The sequence below is a fragment of the Solanum pennellii genome, chromosome 8, assembly GCF_001406875.1.
Source record: "Solanum pennellii chromosome 8, SPENNV200".
Lineage (NCBI taxonomy): Eukaryota > Viridiplantae > Streptophyta > Magnoliopsida > Solanales > Solanaceae > Solanum > Solanum pennellii.
Window position 1 is genome coordinate 29,209,608 of NC_028644.1, and position 22,548 is coordinate 29,232,155.

At 31.8% G+C, this 22,548-nt stretch overlaps 1 long non-coding RNA gene across 1 annotated transcript; it reads left to right on the forward strand.

The window, feature by feature from the left end:
- The first annotated feature begins 3,439 nt into the window (after window positions 1-3,439).
- Window positions 3,440-18,885, forward strand: LOC107027245. Its single transcript, XR_001457743.2, has 4 exons — window positions 3,440-3,655; window positions 8,876-8,962; window positions 9,081-9,127; window positions 18,584-18,885. It is a non-coding gene; the product is annotated as an uncharacterized LOC107027245 (long non-coding RNA).
- The last annotated feature ends 3,663 nt before the right edge of the window (window positions 18,886-22,548 follow it).

The following is a 22,548-nucleotide window of genomic DNA, read 5'->3' on the forward strand; positions in this document are numbered from 1 at the left end:
CCCCCCCCCACCACCAAAAAAATTGATATTACTTTTCAAAAAAAATGCCCCATCCTATTTAACCCTCTATTCCTATTTTTTTTTATATCTTTTTTTGTATTAGATATGTACGTCCATATAAATTCAAAAGAAAAATTCTACTAGTGTACCAGATATAATATAAATAAATAAAAAATTAGAAAACTCTTGCGACGGCAAGTAAAAAATATTTTTGATATGTATATATCCAACACAAAATGAGACCAAAAACTTGGAAGCGGAGGATTAGGTGGGGTACGTACAATTATTATTTTTTTAAGAAAAATAAAATAATATCTAAATTATTATTTGAGGGGATTGGGGGGGAGATGAAGTAAGAAAATGAAATAATTTTATAAAACAAAATTTAAACAAAAAAAAATGCCCGGGGTTTGGTGAGAGGAAGTGATAAAGTGGGGTAACAAAAGTAATTTACATTTTTTGAATAAAAGAAATATTATTTTTGGGATAATAATTTTTTAATTTTATCTAATACTAATAATTTATCTAATTTTTGTCAAGGTTGAATTGTTTGTCCATGTAGGGTGTGATGTGATAGTTTTTTAAAATAAAAGAGAGAGTATATTACAAACACCATAATGAAAGTGGTATAAAAGAGAGAGGTGTATTTCTCAAACTAACAAATGATAGTTTAGATATGAAACTCACATTCTCAATAGTTTATATATTAAGCTAAAGAAAAAGTATAGTTTAGATGTACTTTGACATTTATCTCATGAAAAAACTAAATAGATAATTGGCCTTCCAAAAATAGGATGGCCATCACCTAAAAAGAAATAAATATATAGGATTATTACAAAAATCCACCTTTTAGTTTACTTATTCACATTATCCCCTGTAAATTTTACAAATTTCCAAAATCCTTCATTTTCGTGAATCGCATTAATGTATCTCGCGTATCACATTGATGTATCTCGCACATCATCTTAGTGTATCATGTATAAAATGTACATCACACATAGGATTAGTGTATTTCGCGGATCAAATTAATATATCTCATGCATCAGATTGGTGCATCATGTATAAATTGTACCTCACACATAAGATTAATATATATCGCGCATCAGTTTAGTGTATCTCGTGCATCATATTAGTTTATCTCGCGCATTATATTAATGTATCAGCGCATAGGATTTGTAATTATGAATTTTTTTAAGGAATAAATTGTAAATTTACCTTAAAAGTATGTAATTTCTGAAATTTGCCCAAATAAATAAAGAATAAAATGGAAGCTAAAAAGTAAAAGAAGCAGATCTATCTAGAACATTTAATAATTCATAAGTTATAGAAAAATGAATACCTTTCATTATTGTGTGTGTGTGTGTGTGTGTGTATATATATATATATATATATATATATATATATATATATATAATTAAAAAAGGGAAATTTTTTAAAATGTCAATATTTTAACATTTAAGAGGGTTAATTAACAACACTTTCAATATTGAGTAAAAATGTACAAATTTAAGTTTGTTATGTATCTTATTTATGTTCTTATTATTTGTTTTATTTTAAAAAAATATAATTTTTATATAACAGATTGAGAGGAATTTAGGGGAGATAATTATTTTTAAAAAGGAACAAATGTTAAAAGTCTCATCAGTTACAATTTATTAAAATACACCAACTTTCATCTCTTTATTCTTTTTTTCATCATGTTATAAAAAATCCTTTTTTTTTCTCTATTGTTCTAAAAAAATTCAATATCCAATTTTTGTAATCTTTTTTTTTTGTTTCTAAACACTTTTATTAACCAAAATAAAATATCCAATTTTCACTAAGTATTGTTATAAAAATCACGGAATTAAAGAAGTACCACATCTATAAAATTTCAATATCAATTTTTCACTAATTATTGTTATGAAAATCATAATCAAAAAATATAATATCCCATTCTCACTAATTATTATTATGAAACTTTATGATAATACATTATAGTTTTATATATTAAATTTAATTTTTTTTAATTTAGAAACTTGAACACCTATAGTTTTATTTGTAATTGTCATACTTTTCTCACAGTGTAGTTGTTTTATTTTTTAAAATTTTGTATCCTTACTTAAATTGTATTTACTCCAATATGTATATCGTTTGTATTAGTATCCATTCTAGTTTTCATGTTGTATTTTGTATAATGAAGCTTGTATTTCTTTATTAGTTTGTATTCATTCCAATATGTATGTCAAATAAAATGTAGCTATTTAAGAAATAGATTTGTATTTGTATATTTTTTCACTTTGTATTTATTTTTCTTTTCAAAATCTTGTTTCCTTTTCTAAGTCGTATTCATTCCAATATGTCTATTATTTGTATTTGTATTCGAATACAAATAAACTAATAGAAAATTGTTCTTCTTATAAATAAAATACATAACTAGTTGACATACATTTGGATGAATACAAATTAGGGACAAATACAAGATTCATAAACCATGCAACATGAAATTTTTAATAAATACAAATATTGATAGTATACATAGTGATTTGAATACAAATTGAGAAAGCATACCAAATTCTAAAAAACAACTATAAATACAAAACAAATAATAGAAAATTGTTCGACAAGTAGATCTTCGTCGTCTTTTTCAAGATCCTCACGAGTAGACAAAGATTGTACATTTGCGTTCTGAATTTGAGGAAGGTTTTGCACACCAATGAGTCTTGTAATTGTTCTTACCCTCTTTCTTCCCTCATTTTAGCCGCGGATCATACATTATACACTATTTGTTAAGTAATAAATAAATTAAAGGATGAAAAATCACCAGAAATTGGTTGATTAAGATGAATACATCTAGTAAGCCTCTTGGATTCAGCCATTGGAGAGTAAATCATAACAGAAATTGAAAAATACAAACAACATTTTTTTAAGATTTAAACAAAAATAAAATTAGAAAAAAAATCTGAAAATAGGATAAAGATTAGAGATAACTTAATCAAAGGGATTCTTGTTGATCCAATTTTGAATTAAACAAACAACCAAAATATATGGCAAAAAAATATTTGCAACTTGAATGTGGGAGGAAAATCAGAAAAGATAACCATGAGAGAGAAAAAAAAATTAAATGGGAGAGAGAATTAACAATTTGAAAAGATAAATATGAGAGAGAATGATTTTTTAAAAAAAAGGATATATAGAATTAATTGAAAAAGAGAGAAAAAATAGGAGGAACATTGGGACACATAAAATTTTTAAAATAATGACATTTTTGACATTATTGCTAATATTTATAAAGTATTGATATTTTTACTAAATATGTTATTTATTTTGACTAGTTTACTAATTTTCCCATTAAAATGATAAATTTTGGCCAACCCAAAATTGGATGGCCCATATGCTAAAAAAAGGTAAATAAATAAAGAATCAAAATAAAAGATAAAAGAAGCAGATCTATCTGGAAGCAGATAAAATTTCTTCATTTTTAGTAGTTAAACTTAAAAATGAGCTTCTCTTTCTGTCGTCACTGGCTAGAGCCTCCATCATCGCTGGCCAGAGGAGTTTGCCATCGTCACCGTCCAGAGCCTCCATCGTTGCTGGCCAGAGCCTCCATCGTCACTGGCCACAGCCTCCATCGTTGTCGGCATACCTGGTCTTTCTCTGAGCTCTAGTGATGGTTGTAAGTCCTCCCCCTTTCATTCTATTTACTTTTTCGAGCTATACATCTCAGGTGGATTCTCTCCAATTTGTCAATTTTCTTGATGTATGTGTGTTGATGTGAAGTTTCATGGGTTGATGACTTCTATTCTTTGGATCTCATCACCATAAGTTCGATTTTTAGTCATTTCTCTTTTACTGATTTATTCTAATATATGTTGTAGCACCTCTTATTTTGTTATCGATTAAATTATCACATTGTCTTGATATTTTAGGTCTATATCATGTGATAGTAGAATGTAGTCCATGCTGTGATTTTTTTTTTCTGAAGTTCTGCGCTCTTCTATCTCTTATTAAAATGAATTTGTTAATGATTTGTATATTTCTCCACTAACTTGTGCAGATTTTTTATAAGTTAATTTTGAATTTTAACTTTGAGGCATTAAATTATGAAGTATCTTGAAGCAATACAATGTCTAAATTAGAGAAGGTTAATAATGAAAAAGTCAAGTTCAAGGCCCCACTTGTGGTATGTCATTGTTGTTGCTTTTTTTTCTTAGTTAGTCAATGTTAAGGCATGTCACTGTCGAGCTGCGACTAGATATTGTTTTTAGAGTAAATCATATATGTCCATTATGAGGAGGAGAAGAAGTATTGTATATTAAACTTGAGAAATTGTTAATAGGATCTTTTAGATTATAGTGGCAAGGGTTGTCCTAGTTTGTTGAAGAGGATGGTGGTGTGCAGGTAAGTTGTATCACACCTTATCTAATTGTATTGAACAGCTTGTTAGAGCCCATCAGAAATTCAGTGCCAAGCAAACCTGTCCAACAAGGCTGTAGTACATGATATTATATAGAGTGTTGTAGTGTGGATCAGAACCTGACGCACCATTTAGTTATTCTTAGGACACATTTGGTATGAGATGGGATAAACGAGGATATATCATGGATTAGCTATTCCATTTTTTATATGGAACAATTAATCCCATAATTTTAGTACATCTCATAGGATTGCAATCTCTTATCCCACAAACCAAATGCACAATAAAAAAATCCAATAATATATCCCATAAATTTTCTATTCCATCTTGCATATTAAATGAGTCTTTATACCTCAGTCACTCAGGCATATCTCTGGTACTCCTTAAAAGCATGTCATTTTTCTTTGATTTGAATGTTCTTAATTAGAGAGGGAAATACAATGAAGTAGATAACCTTGTAAAAATGGTTTTTCAAGGTCTTTTTTTTTTTTTGAATTTCAGTTAGTACTAGTGCCTAAAAGATTAGTGAATCTAATAGTAGAACTATTTTGTTTGCTAGAATTGATTCTCAGAAACTAATTTTGTTTCTTCAAGGTACAAAACACATTGGATGTTGTGATCAGTCACCTATTATATCTTTTAAACTTGATTCGTTAGTTAGTTACTTTGCATATACCTTATACATAGATACAAACTACATGTGGACTTATGAAATACACCATAAGTTAAATATTGCTATCATAATAATAATGAATCATCTGAATTTTTCTTTAAAATGAATTTTTTTTAGATTGAGTCATAAGCATTTCATAGAAAAGATTGAATCATTGAATCTTTTCTGTTTTTCCTTTACCTAAATTAATGATTGTATTATTGACAACAATTGTTTCTCTTGTTTGTTTTTTTCTAGAGATTTCTAGAAACTAGACACGGTATACTATTTGTACTAAGGTGTGTTTTTAAGCATGTAATGACAAAGCTAATTTTACACTCAATCCTCCCATTTTTCTATCCCTGATAAGCTTCTCCTATTTAACAACATAAAACTTTCTATGTTTGACATTCCCTTCCAAGAAGAATTGATTCCTTAAATGCATGTCATGTTAGATTTTAATTTAATCTCACTCTTTTGTGGATGTTATGTAGATCATTGCAGTATTTTTATTTTTTAAATTAGTTCTTGAATATTGTCAGTGCATGTCAACTTAAAGGTTGGGTCAAATTTGGCATTGTTGAGGCATAAGCACTCTGAAGTAGAAATATTTTTCATAAGTTTGGGCATGGTTTACATTTATTTCTTTAAAGAATGTACTTGGTTTATTCAACTTCTATTTGCTTTCTAGCGGTTTTAACCTTTTCTTTGAAATCGTTATCGGGTTCACTCGATGTTTTGCTACCTGTGCAGTAATACCAACACATAGTGGGTACAAAAATTATTCTTGATTTTGTCAAATTCCTTCAAATCTAACTTTGTGAGCCAAATGTAGAATTTTCGGTCCATACTTATTCATTAAATGAAGAGAAATGTTAAGACACACACCACACATTTATATTTTTTAATTTGTACAATGTTCATTATAAAATAAAACACTACATTCTAGAAAGTTGAAGATATCTATGTATCGTTTAATAGAATATTAAATTAGTGAAGCCTATTTAAATGCAAATTGTAAATAATGTTGCTACTAATTTAAATATCAACAGATGCTTGTGATTAGTGACAATATTTCATCCTTAAAAATTTAATTTTTTAGTGACGATCTCATTAAGGCAATTATATTTTTGTCATAAAAATATTCCCTTTAGTGACAACTGTGATTGTTGTTAATTATGATATTGGGTAGTGATAATTTATTTTGTTGGTACTAGAAATAATTTTAGTGGCGATATGATTCTTTTCAACTCCAAAATTGTAAAAAAATATAGTAGTCACTAATTTATACATTTAGGGACAAAAGAATTTGTATGTAAGACACAAATTTTAGTGATGAAAGAATATTTTCTGTTTACAAAATGCATATAATATTAGAGGCAAATGATGTCGTTACGAATTAAACTAAATATTCAGTGACAAATCAATTTTGTTGGCATTGATGGCTTCTTTAGTGGAGAAAACACACAATTACCTACAAATTTTTATAATTTCTTTGGCGAACAAGTCCGTCATAAATACTTTGCATTTGAGGACAAAAAATATTTCTGTAGTTAATACAATACTATTTAGTGACAAAACACTTAGTCGTGTTTGTATACATTTAGTGATCCATGCTTTAAGGATGAAAGGTTGGAGGATTAATTTTTATTCATAAAAGTTTTCTAAATATCAGTCTTGGGCTTCATCCCTAAGCGGGTTCTACCCTTCTTTTGCCTCTGCCCCTTCTTCTTTCTCTACTTTTGCCTCAACCACATCTTCTCGATATGGTCTCCCCTGCTAGCTCATTGATAGAAACTATTTACCTGCCACCATTGTTTTTATGTTTACCATTTGTGGATCGAAGAGTTGAAGAGATTATATACCAATTTGGATCACCATATTCCAATCGAAATCAAGTTATAGCACGTAGGGAAAAAGGATGGAGAAATTTTCCTAAAGTGTTGTAGCCTCTTGAATAAAAGTATTAATGTCTCTATTCTATTTTGCGAAACTCTACTAGAATCATTTTGTTACAACGAGATTAACATACCTAGCTCTCTGATACCAAATTTGTAACGACCCAAACCATCATGATTGACACCCACTCTAATCCTCCGGTGGGCGAACATTACTACAACCCAACTAAAAGATACTAACCAAAAGACAAGAATTAAAAGATATAGAAAAATGCTTAAATAATAAATTAAAATCATAGTTCCCATAAACTCGGAAATTTATTAAAACAAAACATAACCAAGCAAACATTCAACCCCTAGAACCTGAAAGTCATTGTACTAAAAATTCTAACTAAATGGTGTAATATAAGGGGATGCAATAACTAAACATGTAAAGAGTCTATAATGTCTAAGTCCAAATGAAATGGACTAAGATCCTAGATGAATCCATAATATCCTAAACGAACGAACTCACCCTTGAACTCGACAAGTCAAAGATCTCCTAGCTGAGGTCTCCCAAAAAAAAAACCGTTTGAATACTCCCTAAAGGTAAATGCATCTAATTTGCAGTGGATATAGGGTCTTTGATCCCTTTCCCTAAAACAAATTAACTTTAAAATTCAAACTTTTTACTATTAATGTCATTTTAAAATGACTCAAAAATCCCCTAGAGAAGAAATTGTTTTAAGAAAGTCATATAGGAATTAAATCATAACTCAATAAGCAAAGAAATTTCAAATTTTCAAACTAACCAAAAAAACATATGAATAATACTAACGAGAAGTAATTGACAAAAGAAATCTTTTAAATGAATACAAACAAAATACACTTAAAAAAGAAAACCAGTGTTTAGGTCAGACATTATATATGCATGTCGACATGATGAATTTTTAAAAAATATACTATTTATAAAATTAGGGTTAAGTTTGCGAAAAATTTTAACTTCTAAAAAATAAGGGTTTCAGTATTATAACAACATAAAGTACTAAACAAATCAAAACTAACATGAAAAATGTACGTGCTAATAAAATTAAGGTTTAGGTTTAAAAATATATAATTATACAATATGATTTAGATTTTCTAATTGCGAGACCTAAAATAACCAATAAAGTGAACTTTAAGTATATGAAATATATTGTGATATACTATCAAATTTAAACATGTGGTTTAAATTCTGAATCTATCTCACGATTAAATAAATTTAATCTTTCAACTCTTTGAAATGTCTAGAGGATACAACTGTCATTCAAAACTTTATCCAATATATCTTTTGGAATTAAAACATTTCGAATTCTTGTCTTATATATAAATACCATGTTTCCCAAAATCCCCATTACCATATATATATATATACACACCATAGGTAGGAGAGATTTGACCCTTTATCTAGATTCTTTAAGCTGTTGTCAATGGCTTCTTCAGAACTCATTAGAAATATTGTTGTTGTTAAAACAGTTAATTTTGCGAAAGTTAACATTTTTCTATAACCATTTTAGTATGAAATCTTTTTCTGAATCAAGAGTTTTTCTGAAAGTCTCTAAACCTCAAAGGTAGGAAAACTAATATTATTCTGATCTAGAGACGTTTTTTTCAAAACAACATTTGCAGAAAGTACTTTTGTAGAAATATAATTTGTGTTTTGTCTTTTTTGGTCAAACACGACAAATGTAAAAAGGAGAGCCTTTTCGGTGCTAGCTTTTACTCTTCAAGAGCCGATCTCAATTTTCATACTCTTTGTGTTTCATTTTCAATTAAATTTCTTATTGCATTTTTTTTCTAGATGAAAAACGTTAGAATCTTCCATTTTCGTGCTTAATTCACTAATTTTTAGTGATCTTCCAAGGTTTGTTGTTTTTGTGACACTAAAGTTTTTCTTTTGATGCAAGACAGATTTGGAGCATACATATATCAGCATAATCTCAACCTCTTTGATGAGTGAAATTCCTAGTAACGACTTATGAAGGATATACATCTAAGGTTTGACCGCTTCTTTATAAATTTCTCCTTATCCGACAATATTTCGGTATGGAAAAATGATAAATATCATACCTTTTTTGTCTTCTATAGTAACATAACATTTTTTTTCTTGTTCTAGGCTTTTGGTTGTGCTTGGAGTCCAAAACAGTCTTTTCTTGTATCTGTGTAAGCATTACTTCCATTTATTCATTTTATAGCTCTCGTCTATGCACACTCATGTTCATATTGTTACTTCTGTTGCTAATTATCTTGTGATTTTATTACTTTGAAATTTGACAATCATTAGCACTATGATTTTATGAAGGTTGTGAGTTGTTTTAGACTCGTCTAAGGAATTATAACTCTTATACCTAATCATGTGTGATATCAATTTAGGTATGGATATTCTACTACTAGAATTAGATCTATTGGAGATAGTCCGTGTAACTCTACTATCCAAAGTCGAATAACTGAGGAAAAAAAGAATGTTACGACCCTTGATTGAAAAACAAGATCTTCTAACAACGAGACCTCAAAAACCAATAAATTGAACTTAAGAATATTAAATATATTGTGATAAACTATCAAATTTAAACATCTGGTTTAAATTCTGAATGTCTTATATTAAATAAATTTTATCTTTCAACTCTTTGAAATGGCTTGAGGACACAACTGTCATTCAACACTTTATTCAAAATGTATTTTGGAATTAAATCATTTCTAATTCTAGTCTTATATATCAATACTTTATTCCCCAAAACTTGTTCAAAATCATGATTCAAAAGTTGTTCGTCAAGTTCAGCAATGCATGTTTCTCCATGAACACAATGAAAAATGGATGGAAGGTCCCTACCATAAAAAACCTTGAATAGGGTAGTTTCTGTGGATGAGTGGAAGCCCCTATTAAAAGAAAACTCTGCCCATGGTAGACACTGACTCAACTTACGAGGCTGCTCCATAAAAAGCATCGTATATACGATTCCAAGCATCTGTTAACCACCTCTTTTTGTCCTTCAGATAGTGGATGGTAAGATGTACCCATTCTTAGTCTTATCTGGCTAACTCAAAAAAGCTCCTGCCGAAAAACACTGAGAAAGATAACATCCCGACCAGTTAGGATTGTCCGAGGAATGCCGTGAAGACATACAATTTCTCTGCAGAAAACCTTAGCAAGAATCGTGGCAGTATATGGATGAGAAAGTGGGATGAAATGAGAATAGTTGCGGAGACGGTCTACAACAACCAAAATTGTATCAAAGTCACCCAATTTGGGAAGTACTACAATGAAGTCAAGTGAGACATCTTTCTAAATTCTATCAGGTATAGGTAAGGGTTGTAGAAGTCCAGCAGGTGCTAGTGCTTGGTATTTGGCTTGTTCAGAAACCAAAAAGTTTTGAACAAACATCTAAACATCATGCTTCATCTTTGACAAGAGAATGTTGGAGGAAAGGGGCTTCAAGGTTTTCAAATATCTTCCATGCCCGGCAGAAGGTGTGTCGTGAGACTTTGAGTGAACCTTTTGTCGAATAGAATATTTGTCCGGAACTACCAACCTTTCCTTTAAATAATGTTTCTGATCCACAAGATGAAAATCTAGTTGTAAGGAAGGATCATGGTGAATGACTTGAATAATTTCACGAATATATGTATATGCTTGGAGAGCATTTTGCCAATTGGAAAAATCCATTTGCATACGAATAGCAAGAGCCAAAAACTCAGCATTTAATGGCTTCCTAGAAAGAGAATCGGCTCCCAAATTATCTTTTCCAGCTTTGTAAACAATTGTGAAGTCGAAGGGAAGCAATTTCATTAAATCTTTGCTGCTCATTAGTAGTATACGCCGGGAAAGGAGATACTTGAGGCTATAATGATCTGTTCGGACATAAAAATGATTTCCCAAGAAGTAGTGTCTCCATTTCTGCAAATCTAAAACAAGAGCAACCAATTTGCGGTCTTAAGTTGACTTCAAACGACTAGAAAAAGAAAGTCCCTTACTAAAATAAGCAATAGGATGGTCATATTGAAGAAGAATAGCCCCTATTCCTTCTGAAGAAGCATCACATTCTACCACAAATGGTTGAGTAAAATCTGGAAGTTGTAGTATCGGAACAGTTGTTAGGTCTTGCTTTAGAAGTTGGAAACATTCTCACCCGAGTTCGACCATTGAAAAGCATTTTCTTGGTAAGTTCGATGAGTAGTCGAGCCATCATTCCATAACCCTTTAATAATCAACGATAGTAACCAGTTAACCCAAGAAATCATATACCTCCTTCACATTAATTGGTACTGGTCACTCCAAGACATCTTGAACTTTATCCCGATCAACACCAACCCCTTCTTTTGAAATCACATGACCCAAAAAGAAAAATGGATTTGCCCAAATGAGCATTTAGATGTTTTGGCATAGAAACAATAATCTCTAGGGATTTGGAGAGCAAGTTCCAAGTGATTTATATGTTGCTCAATGGTCTTAATGTATACCAAGATGTCATCAAAGAGTAAAAGAATGAATTTGTGCAGGTGTGGTCTGAACAAATCATTCATAGCACATTGGAACGCTTAGGGGGAATTAGTGAGACCAAAGGGCATAACAGTGAACTCATAATGACAAGAATGGGTACGAAAAGAAGTTTTATTGATGTCATTAGGATCATCACCTATCTGGTGGTAACTCAAAAGTACATCAATCTTTGAAAAAATAGTTGCTCCATGCAATTCGTCAAAAATAGTATTTTGTTTGAGACCTCTATAATCAATGTACATACTCCATGTATTGTCCTTTTTCTTGACGAGAAGGACAGGGCTAGCAAACAGACTGGTACTTGACCTTATAAAACCCTTTTGGAGAAATTCAGTAAGTTGTTTTTCAATTTCTGACTTTTGGAAATACAGATAACGATATGGACGGATGTTTGGTGGTCTTGAGTTAGGAATCAAAGGATAGAGTGGATGTGTTGACGAAAAGGAGGTAAGGCATTAGGTTTTTTCAAAATTTGATTCAAACTTATGAAGAAAGCTTTGAATATCAATGGGTAGAAAATTACCTTAAGTATCAGCCTCCTTGAAGAAATACTAAAAAGCAACTAGTGCATTTGATTCTTGTCGGACCCCTTAAAGCTTATGTCGCGTCCCATTTAAATTAAAATAAAAAGAATCTCGTTCCTGTTAGCTTTTAATGTATTTAAAGAAGCAAACCATTTAATTCCAAGCACTAGATCTGCTCCTCCAATATGGAAAGGATAAAAATCTTGATCAATTGTTAATCCGGGAAATTTGACAACAAGATTTTGGCAAAGATGGTTGCAACATAGGATATCACCATTGCCGGTCTGAACTCCGAAATTGGGCACAACTTGAGCATGCACCTGTAATTCTTCAACAATTTTTTCAGAGATAAAATTGTGGGATGATTCACTTTCAACCAGAAGCAACACCTTGCATCCATTTAAGGTCCCTTGAAGTTTCATCGTTGTCCCTATTGTGTTACCTAGAAAGGCGTGGAATGAAATTTCAGCAAGGTCATTTGTATCTGCATCTTCATTAATTATGTCACTTGGAATTTGTTCTCCAGATTCGTCACCTTCAATGTTGTCATTTGCCTCCATAAGAGTAAGACATGTTGTCTTGCAACAATGACTCGGTGAAAAATTTTCATTACACCTAAAATAGACTCCTTTAGCTATGTGATTCTGCTTCTCTATATCCCAAGCATGATTTGCAAAAGGACGAGGAGAAATCTGTGCAGAATTAGTATTGGTTTGTAGTACGAGTTGATTGGTTGCCTACTGATTGGTAAGGAACATTACATGCGGAACCAGTTTGGATTGTGTTGGATCGTGATAGATTTGACCATTGAGACCCTTCATGCCCACGATTTGAACTTACTTTTAGCTCAAATTACAATGCAAGGCTCATGAATTTATAAACAGTTCTAGGCTTATGAATTCTCGCATATAATTTGAGTTTTTATATAAGCCCAGTAAGGAACACCCCCAAAAGACAATGTTTTGGCCAATCCTTGACCCAGGAAGATCGATTAGCTATTTACTAGCGATACTCTTGTATTGTGCCCAACTGTTGAATGATACATAATTCATCTGGATTCTGAAATTTAGCAGGATCATAGTTTTCTTGTAAAGCATTAACTAGGTCCTCCCAATAAAACAATGTACGCTGATTTTTAATCCACGCAAAGAGATCAAGTGCATCACCCTCCAAATACATGGTTGCAACATCTATCTTTAAATCATTAGGAGTTTTATAGTAACGACAATATTTTTCAGGCTTCAAAGTCCAGCCACGAGGATCTCCTCCTTCAAATCGAGGAAATTCCATCTTTATCTATGGCCTGTGTGATGGATTCTTCAACCACTAAGGCATGTCCACATCAACATCAACCTTCTAAACCAAGAAGATCATCTAGTGTCACGAGGACCTCTACGACGTTTTGGACCCTTTCCTTTAGCATATGTACCAAGATTAGCATCAAATTGAGCACCACTAGATTAAGCCTTCACAGTTACATCGAATTCTTCCAAACGTGATGTTATAAATGTTAATTGCTGGACAATCTGATCATTAGAGGGCTCACTAAGATGATTTGTGACTGGTTGTTGTGATGGTTCATTAGAATAACGTGTAGATAACACTATCTTGGATATTGCTGCTCTGAAACAAAAATGATAGAAACTAAAAAGAAACAAGATAAAGATAAAAATTTACTGGTTAAATAAAGTGCAAGAATCTTAAAGACTGTATTAACTAATAATAATGTTTGTATGGAGTGGACAAATCTCCATATTCATAGACAATAATAATATATATTTATTTTTAGAATTACCCTAAAATACACATATTTATAATACACATAAAGATAACTCCTATTGGAAAGATATAGAAACAATTACTGTTGTAGATGACTGATGTTAGTGTTTAATAACTTATAACTAATAGATAATTACTACTTATTATTTTATCCTATTTAAAACAAAGAAACTTAAAAAATATAAACTAAGATAGATTATCCTCACATGCTACTCCCCTATACTTTCTTCTAGAGTAATTCCTTAAAGGAGCATCCGCATCAATACCCATATCAGTGACATAATGAGATCACATCCCATACCTCTGTCCATTCAAGCTGTGAAGAAGACGCCCTTGTTCAGCATCCCATAGCTTCATGGTAGATTCAAATGAAACAGTACATGGATAAGCTAAAAGAAATAAAAGGATAAGTGTAATACATTAAATCGACATCCACCAAAAATCCATTTCATGGATGGATAAAGTGAAATTGTATCTCTATGGATTATTTTACTCGTAGGAGATTACAGGTGAGATTGAAATCATTCCATATACATTACAAAGTAAACAATGAAAGCATTGAAGACTAGTAGTGATACATGTAAACACAACGCAGACAATTAACATAAACCTTTGCATCTAAAATAACACAAAGTTCGTAAATAAAAAGTATACTAACTCTTATGATCACTTGTTAAAGGTTGATAATATTGCTTATGCTGTGGAGTCCTCAAAGAATGATAGTATCACAAAGAAAATAAAAGTATTGAACCATTGGATAAAATGAATGACTTATGGAAACCATTGAACAAATTGGTAACAAAAGTTGACACCTTAGACAATTTCAAAGTTTCACTTCCAAAGTTCATCAGTAATTCTCCACTAATCAATCTGATGATTATGAAAAAGAAGATGATGAGAATGTTACTTTGCCAAGAGTTAACGAACACAATCATAGAAACAAATTGTTCTACATAAAATTAGATGTTATTCAAGCTATAAAAGCCCCATGAAGTAGTAGTAATAATAATTATTATAAAGGAAAATGGAAAAAGGGATAATGTGGAAGAAAGAAAAAAGAAAAAAATAATCCTCTTTCTCCTCCTCCTCTTGTTGTCTGTGGTGGTGATGATGATAGTGATGGTGGTGGAACAAATATTAATGCAAAACAAGTTCAAGTTAGTACTGAGACAACAAAAGGTATAAGCACTAGTACAAGAGCCTTGGGTGAACTCTTTCATTCACTACTCTTATACTACCACTGCTTGTACCTCTTGCTAACTCAGTAGTAAGTTGAACTTCTTCTACATTAATATTTTTTTCTCCATCCTACCATCAGTATCATCACTGCAGACAACAAGAGGAGGTTAAGGAGAAGGACTATTTTTTTCTTTTTTCTTTCTTCCATGTCATCCCTTTTCCGCTTCTCCTTTATTAGTATTCTTATTATTACTACTTAATAGTGCTTCTACAGCTTAAAAACATCTAATTTTTAACGAACATTTTGTATGCTAACTTTGTGTTTCTTAACTTTTGGCGAAAGCACATACACATTGTCTTCTTCTTGATCGTCATTGTTGCATAATTTAGTAATCATCAAGATTGATTAGTGGAATACAAATGATGAACTTTTGATCTGGAACTTTGGAATTGTCTAAGGTGTCACCTTTTGTTACCAATTTGTTCAATGGTTCGCATAAGTCATTCATATCATCGAATTATTCAATACTTTTTTTTTGAGATACTATCATTCTTTGAGGAGTCAACATCATAAGTAATACTCTCAACCTTCAACAAATGATCATAATAGTTAGTACACTTTTTATTTACGAACTTATTGTAATTTTAGGCGCAAAGATTAGTGATAATTGCCTTTGTTGTGTTAACATGTTTCATTAGTAGTACTCAATGCTTCCGTTGTTCACTTTGTAATGTATATGAAATTATTTCAATCTTACCCATAATCCTCTATCGAGTAAAATAAAAAAGAGATACAATTTTACTTCAGTTGTCCATCAAATGAATTTTTCGTGTGTGCTGATTTAATGCATTAAGCCTAACCTTTTATTTCTTTTAGCTTATTGGTTTTTTTTATGGTCTATTGTGTAGTGTTTCATTTGACTCTACTGTGAATTTATGGGATCTTGAACAAGGAGTTATCTCAAAGCTTGAACGGACAAATGTAACACATGTGAACTAGTTATGTCTTCTTGGACACAGGAGATAAAAATAAGGACTCTTAATAAAATCATACTTTTTAACTGTCAACTACACATTCAAGTATTATGTGGTTTATTTACTCGTATTCTGAATTATGGAGAACCTATATACCTATTCTTTTTATTTAGGTGGGGATGTGAGGGGAGGGCAGTGAGAATAAGTAAACTATCGTTCTTGTCAGTGAGAATAAGTAAACTATCGTTCTTGTCAAATGTTTTTATTTTTTACTGAGTAGGTTCTCTTCCGTTTTGAATCCAAAGAAGTAGTTAACTATGCTGCATTTTGTCAGAACGGTGAGTACATGGGAAGTGATTTTTTGGATAAATGCATGAGTATATGGTAACCTAAGGAGGGTAAAATTGTAAAAACTAACAAATGGAGATTACTGTATTCTTGAAGTGTGTTAGAAAAAGGAAGGAAACATGGTTGCAACTTGTTTTAGAAACAAAAAAGTTTTGTGTATTTGATATTTGATCATAGAAGTTGAAGAATAACTTTAAAATGTGTTGGGAACATAGAGGCAAAAATTTCACAATTCGAGAAACTCCACCTTTTAGAAATGCAAATTGTAGATAAGTTTTTTTATTTGTCATCGATGTTCGATTTACCCACATTGTCAATTACATGTTTGAAATTGAGCCCAAAAACTTACGAGATTGTTTGGTTTTCAAACAATTTACACTGGATTATTGTGCGGGAAATATAATATAGGGATTTAATTGAGCCCGAGTTCGTATGAGTGACTTATGACATTTGGAAGTTGGGCTGTCAGATTAAGGGAATGTCCTAATATGGGATATTAAAGGGTATTTAAGTCTTTTCACTACCCTTTTATTTTAATCAGTTTATAAGAGTTTTATAGGGGTCAAATCAAAATTTAGTCAGTTTTAGAAGTTGGGAATTTTCATGCTAGGGCTAAGGAGAAAGGAGAATAACTAAAAAAGGCAACATTCGTCAAGATCGTCGAATTGACTTGTGCGTAATACCTAAAAAGGTATGTGAGTCTATCTCAGCGTTGGGTTCATTCACCCATGTGCCAATCATATTTGATTTAGCATGTTTTCATCCTAAAAACATTGGAATTTGAATGTTTTTTATGTGGTTCTTGAATTGCTTTAGTTCTTGAACATGAGTCGTGATTTAGGAGTTCTTTGATGATCTAAGTGTTATTCTTGAATTCTTTGGGTTAGATCCTTGTTTATATGATGTGGAAGCATGAAATCTAAGTGAATTTGAGAAAAGAAATCAAATTAGAACGATTTAAGGTCAGAAAACGAGTTGAGAATTCGTCAGACGTCACCTGGGCAAGGTCAGGCGCGGTGCGCCCCATCATCACCAGAGGGCCTAGGGCGGTGCGCCTACAGTGCGCCCAAATGGAGCCTCAGTCAAATGGGGTTGGCGTGGAACCCCAGGATACGCTTGAATCGACATTTTGCGTCCAGTTTTTGTAATTCAATATCTTTAAGCCTTTGAAAAGTAATTTAACGCATCCTAATGATTCTAACTACTCTAAATGACTTCTAATCATATAGAAATCATCCAAAAACATGAATTACAATATTGAATCCATAACAGTAAATTCAAGGAAAGTTTAAAGCCAAGTCTAGAAAGTTCTTAGAGTCCTTTCAAGAAGTCTTTTACAGATGCTTTTAAACATTATTTTAAGACTTAAATATCAAGTTGAGTAAAGAGTAAATATAAGAAGAAGAAGTTTATTTGAAGTTTCATATTTCTTTCAAAAATGTTTTAATATCATTTTAAAACTTAAGTTTTAGTGCAATTTAGAGTAAAGTGAAGTCTTTTATTCTAAGCAATTAATGGGGACTATGTATTCCCAAAGAAGTATAAAATGTTCTCAAATTTAAAAAGAATGGAAACTGACATTTCCAAAGTGCCTTCGGGCTAGTTTTCAGAAAAGAGTAATAGCTTTCTAAATGAAGCAAACATGGAAACTATATTTCAAACATAACCTTTGAGCTATGCTTTTTGGCAATAATCTCTAATCACATAAGAAGTATCTTTTTTTAAAAGATAAGAGCTAGTATATTTTTGGGAGTAATACTGAGCACCGAATTGGGGAAGGGAATGAGTTCATATAACTCACGTCTCCATAAAACCATTTAGCCACCATGGGTAAAAAGGGGTCATGCTTTTTAGGTGAACCCTTTTCACAGTAGACTAGTGGATCCATTAGGCACTTCAGGTCATTTACCTTTGGCTGGGTATATCATGTGTTGGCAGCTTAAGGTAGATCGTTATATCATCACTATAGTTTTTATTTGATAGTTGTCAATTAGAAAAACTAAAAGAGAAATTAGATGTATTTATATATATACACAATTTACTTGTATTTTATATCCATCCCAGAGTTAATTGTATTCTTGAATACATACAAAGTTTATACCATGTTTTTAAACAACTTTTCTTTGTATTGCCCTTATTTTTAAATTGTTTTATATTGGAATGAATCAGTTGTGTTGAGTTGAGTAGTGACTGGTAAGTTCTTCAGTTTCCTTCATATTCTCTCTTGACTATGTTGTTTAACATTCCAACTCAGATACTTATACATTCAATGTACTTATACTCGTTGGCCTGCATCATATTATGATGTACACGCAGGTAACGAGGATCAACATCCAGCGCACTATTGATCAAGTCCAGCACTCTAGAGTTAGTTGGTGAGCCTCCTTGCATTCCGAAAGACACTTTTAGTGCTTTCTAATTTTGTTCATTAGAATGTGGTGGGGATTTTCACAACATCCATCTCAATTGTTTAGAGACTTTATAGATATTCAGATAGTTAGTTATGAGTCTTTTTTTTATATTTCAGATGTTTTGCTATGAGACTTGAGTAACCATTTTGGCCAGTTGAATGCTTTATTTAAAGACATTCTCAGTTTATTTCACAAGTTCTTTATGTAGATTATTCTTGTGTTTTAAGCCTTCCTTTGAGTAAGTAAGCTAGGCCAAGGGTTCGCTTTGGGCCAGCAAAGTGGACTTCGAGTGCCAGTCTTGCCTAAGGTGTTTGGTCAAGGCATGACATAATACTACTTTACTATGTTCGAGTATATTTTATGGATTATGTTTTCCTTGGATGGGTAAGATAACTTTTATTTTCTTCCCAAATGCATTGAAGTAATTCACCCCTTGAATTTTCTTTTCAATAAGAAAAGTTATTCTATGCATAAAGGGTAAGATATGCACTTTAATTTTTTTTCTATATTCCTTGTTTAATATAGCTATGAGAAGAAGTAAATGAACAAATGTTGTCTCCTAACAATATTTGAACATGAGTTTAGTTTCTTGCTGATATTAAATGTCCTTTCGAGGAATATAGGAATATGATGGTGTTGTTCATCTTGTGTTCCTAAGATAATTAGAACAGAACTTTGAAGAATTTGGTAAGAAACAAAAAAGTTAAAGAGTATTTCAAACTAGAAAATTAATACTTGTAGAGAAAATAGAATCAGAAACAGATAGAAATAATATAAAAACATTTTTCGCTCACTGAATGCATAGTGTCCCCTTAAGGAAATTATTCCTCTCAAGCACCCGAGGTTAATGTAATATATCCTCCCAATATAGAACAATCTTACTCACAGTTGTATTGATATCTAAACCACGGTGTCAGCGAACCATTCAACGACAGTAAAATACACTTAGAATACTTTATTTAGCAGTAGTAGCAGAAGTCCAAAAAAGTTTGTTCTTAAAATGAGAGGAAATCCCTCAATTTATAGAAAATAAAGGGTAATGTGTAAAGGTTTTTATTGTTCTTTATCGGAAAGGTCACAAACCTTTGAAAAAGTCACAATCTTTCACAAAGGTCACCACCTTTCACAAAAGTCACAACTTTTTATAAAAGTCGGAACTTTTCATAAAAGTCACAATTCTTCATAATAGTCGCTACTTTTCATCAAAGTCATACAATTTCCATGCACAACTTTTAAAACCCAACAATCCCTCGCATGAATGAAAAGTGACTCCAAGATAATGAAACAGACAATTATGTGTACTTTACAAGGAAGAATTAATTGCATCTGGATAAGTAGGTTTCCCCTTGGACTTTTTGTAGTGAACATATATCGAATATACTTAGTCAATTGGTAGATGTGATACCTTTGAACCGTAGAACTTTGGTCTATACCTAGAAAACAATATTTTACACAATTAACACTTCACCATTTATGGTTCTTACGGTGTGTTCGTTCATCCATGAACACCTCCTGGTGTAAGAAGTGTATGGAGAGATAGGATTTTGACAATAATCCTCTTTGAAATGGCTTACACTTCACACTCACATAGGTTATTTCCGAACGTGTTATAGTGTAGATATTCTATTTGGTCAAATCTGCCAAACATGGAAAATTATTAAAAAATTGAAGGTTTATTAACTCATTAACAAATCTTAATATTTTATCTTTTTCTTGAAGATTGTCTTCATCATAGGAATGGATTGAGTTGGTTGACAATGTCGAAACAACAGTGATAACTTTGTTTTTTTCCTTGAATCTAGATCTAGGTACCTATAGTCTGCTAGATAGAGTTACCGCTATGATGAATTGTCTTACTTAGATGCGTCTTATGGTAACCTAGATAGAGGTCCTAAGATTTATGACATGGTTCACTTGACTAATATGTCTATATGTTACAGATTGATACTACTAGAGCATGTCTATAATGTGTGTATGGTCTTGCATGTTGATGGTGACTTATATTATGGCCTATTATACTTGTGTTTTATAAAGCTGTATTGAAAATGGCATTAAGGCATACATTTGAAACAAATGTCCTCTTTATTGCATGTTTTCACATGGTCATCATACTTAGTGATTAATTGTGCTAACTCTGTTCTTCTTCTATGTTTTACTATAAGTGTAAGTGTTGACAAGTGAAGTGCTTTCTATAGTGAAGCTTGGGATTAGAGTTTCCGTCAATACCTTTTGGCATGTCCTCATATGACGAGGAAAAACATTCTATGTTTCTAGTTTTCTACTAAGACCTTTGTAATTACTTTAGTATTTTCGGTTGTATAAAGGGTCATGACCTTATCTTCTTATGTTTGTCTAAGAATGGCCATGTGAGACTTAGTCTTCCGTTATCTCTTTTGAAAGATATTTTAATGAGATTTTAAATAGTTTGGTTAGATTGATAATTTTTTAATACCTTACTATTTTTTAGATCGAATGTTGTGAATGCTAAAAGTTTGTATTAGATGTCTTCCAGGTCGAGTACGCCGTGTTAAGACTTGGGGGTGATCTCGGGTGATGAAAAAATTAGTATCAAAGCATAAGGTTTTGGGAATTGTCTTTAGATTCAAAGTCTCACAAGCCACGTGTAGTAGAGTCTTGTTAATTGGTGTGACTCGCGACACATCTATAGGCGAGAGGCTATAGGACGTTAGAGGTTACACTTCTTTTAATATTCTTGAAGTTGTGCCTTAGAGTGTGGTTCTATAAGTGTCCTTTTCCTAATCCTTCTCTTGTGGTTATAGAATATGAATACGAGAGGAATACCAGCAAGGAAAGTGGAAGAGGAGATTTCTAATGATGAGATTCCTCCCTTAGGTCCCCAATATGGAAAAGCTCCCTAAGGTAATCAAGAGAATGAGGTTTTGCTGATTCCCCCGGACATGACCAATGAGGAGATTAGAGTGGCTCTTCTTACCCTAGCCTGAGCTATGAAGGATTAAGATAATAGAGATTTGGGGCCTAGGTCGAATGCTATTGAGAGTAGAGGAATTTCAAAAGGGTCCAAAAGAAGATAAAGCTTCTACTTCAAAAATTTCTTTAAGTGTTCCTACTCATATTCAGCATCCTATTGATACTGCTGATTTTAAAGTTAAATCTTTTAATGATTTAGAAAATCTTATTGATAAAAAATTGTCTGGTTTAAGTTCAAAACCTATTACAAATGATTTTCCTGAATCAAATATTGCTAAGATTGAAATTCAACTCCTTGGTATTCAAGATCCGAATCAGGATGTTTCGGAAGTAAATGCTCGAAGATTCAAAGCCGGTTATAATAACAAGCAAATGATTATAGGCAAAGGGGGTTATGCAACTCTCCCTTCAATGATGGCTTATTATTATCCTCGTCCTACTCCACAAGATGTGTTAGTCGAAGAAAGAGATTGGAATCAAACTAACACATCTTACAGTGGTAATGAGGTGTATGAATGGAATTTAGATGCTTTGACTGAAAGACAGGTTTCCATTATGGTACGTCGGATGTTGATGTACTCATCAATTTGTCGTCATACAAATCGGAATACTGCTCATGCTATATGTAAAATGATTATAGCAGGATTTACAGGTCAACTCAGAGGATGGTGGGATAATTTCTTATCATCTGAAGAAAAGTATGCAATAACAAATGCATACAAAGAAGAATTTAAAAGAGAACTAGGTACTGGTGAAGATGGAAAACCAGTAGAAAAGATTACAACTCATAAAGTTGAAAATGCAGTTTATACTCTTGTTCTTACAATAATTAGAACATTTTAATGGAAAATTTTCCAATCAAAATGAGACAATTCGAACTTTATTAAATGGACTTAAATGTAACAATTTGGGATATTTTCG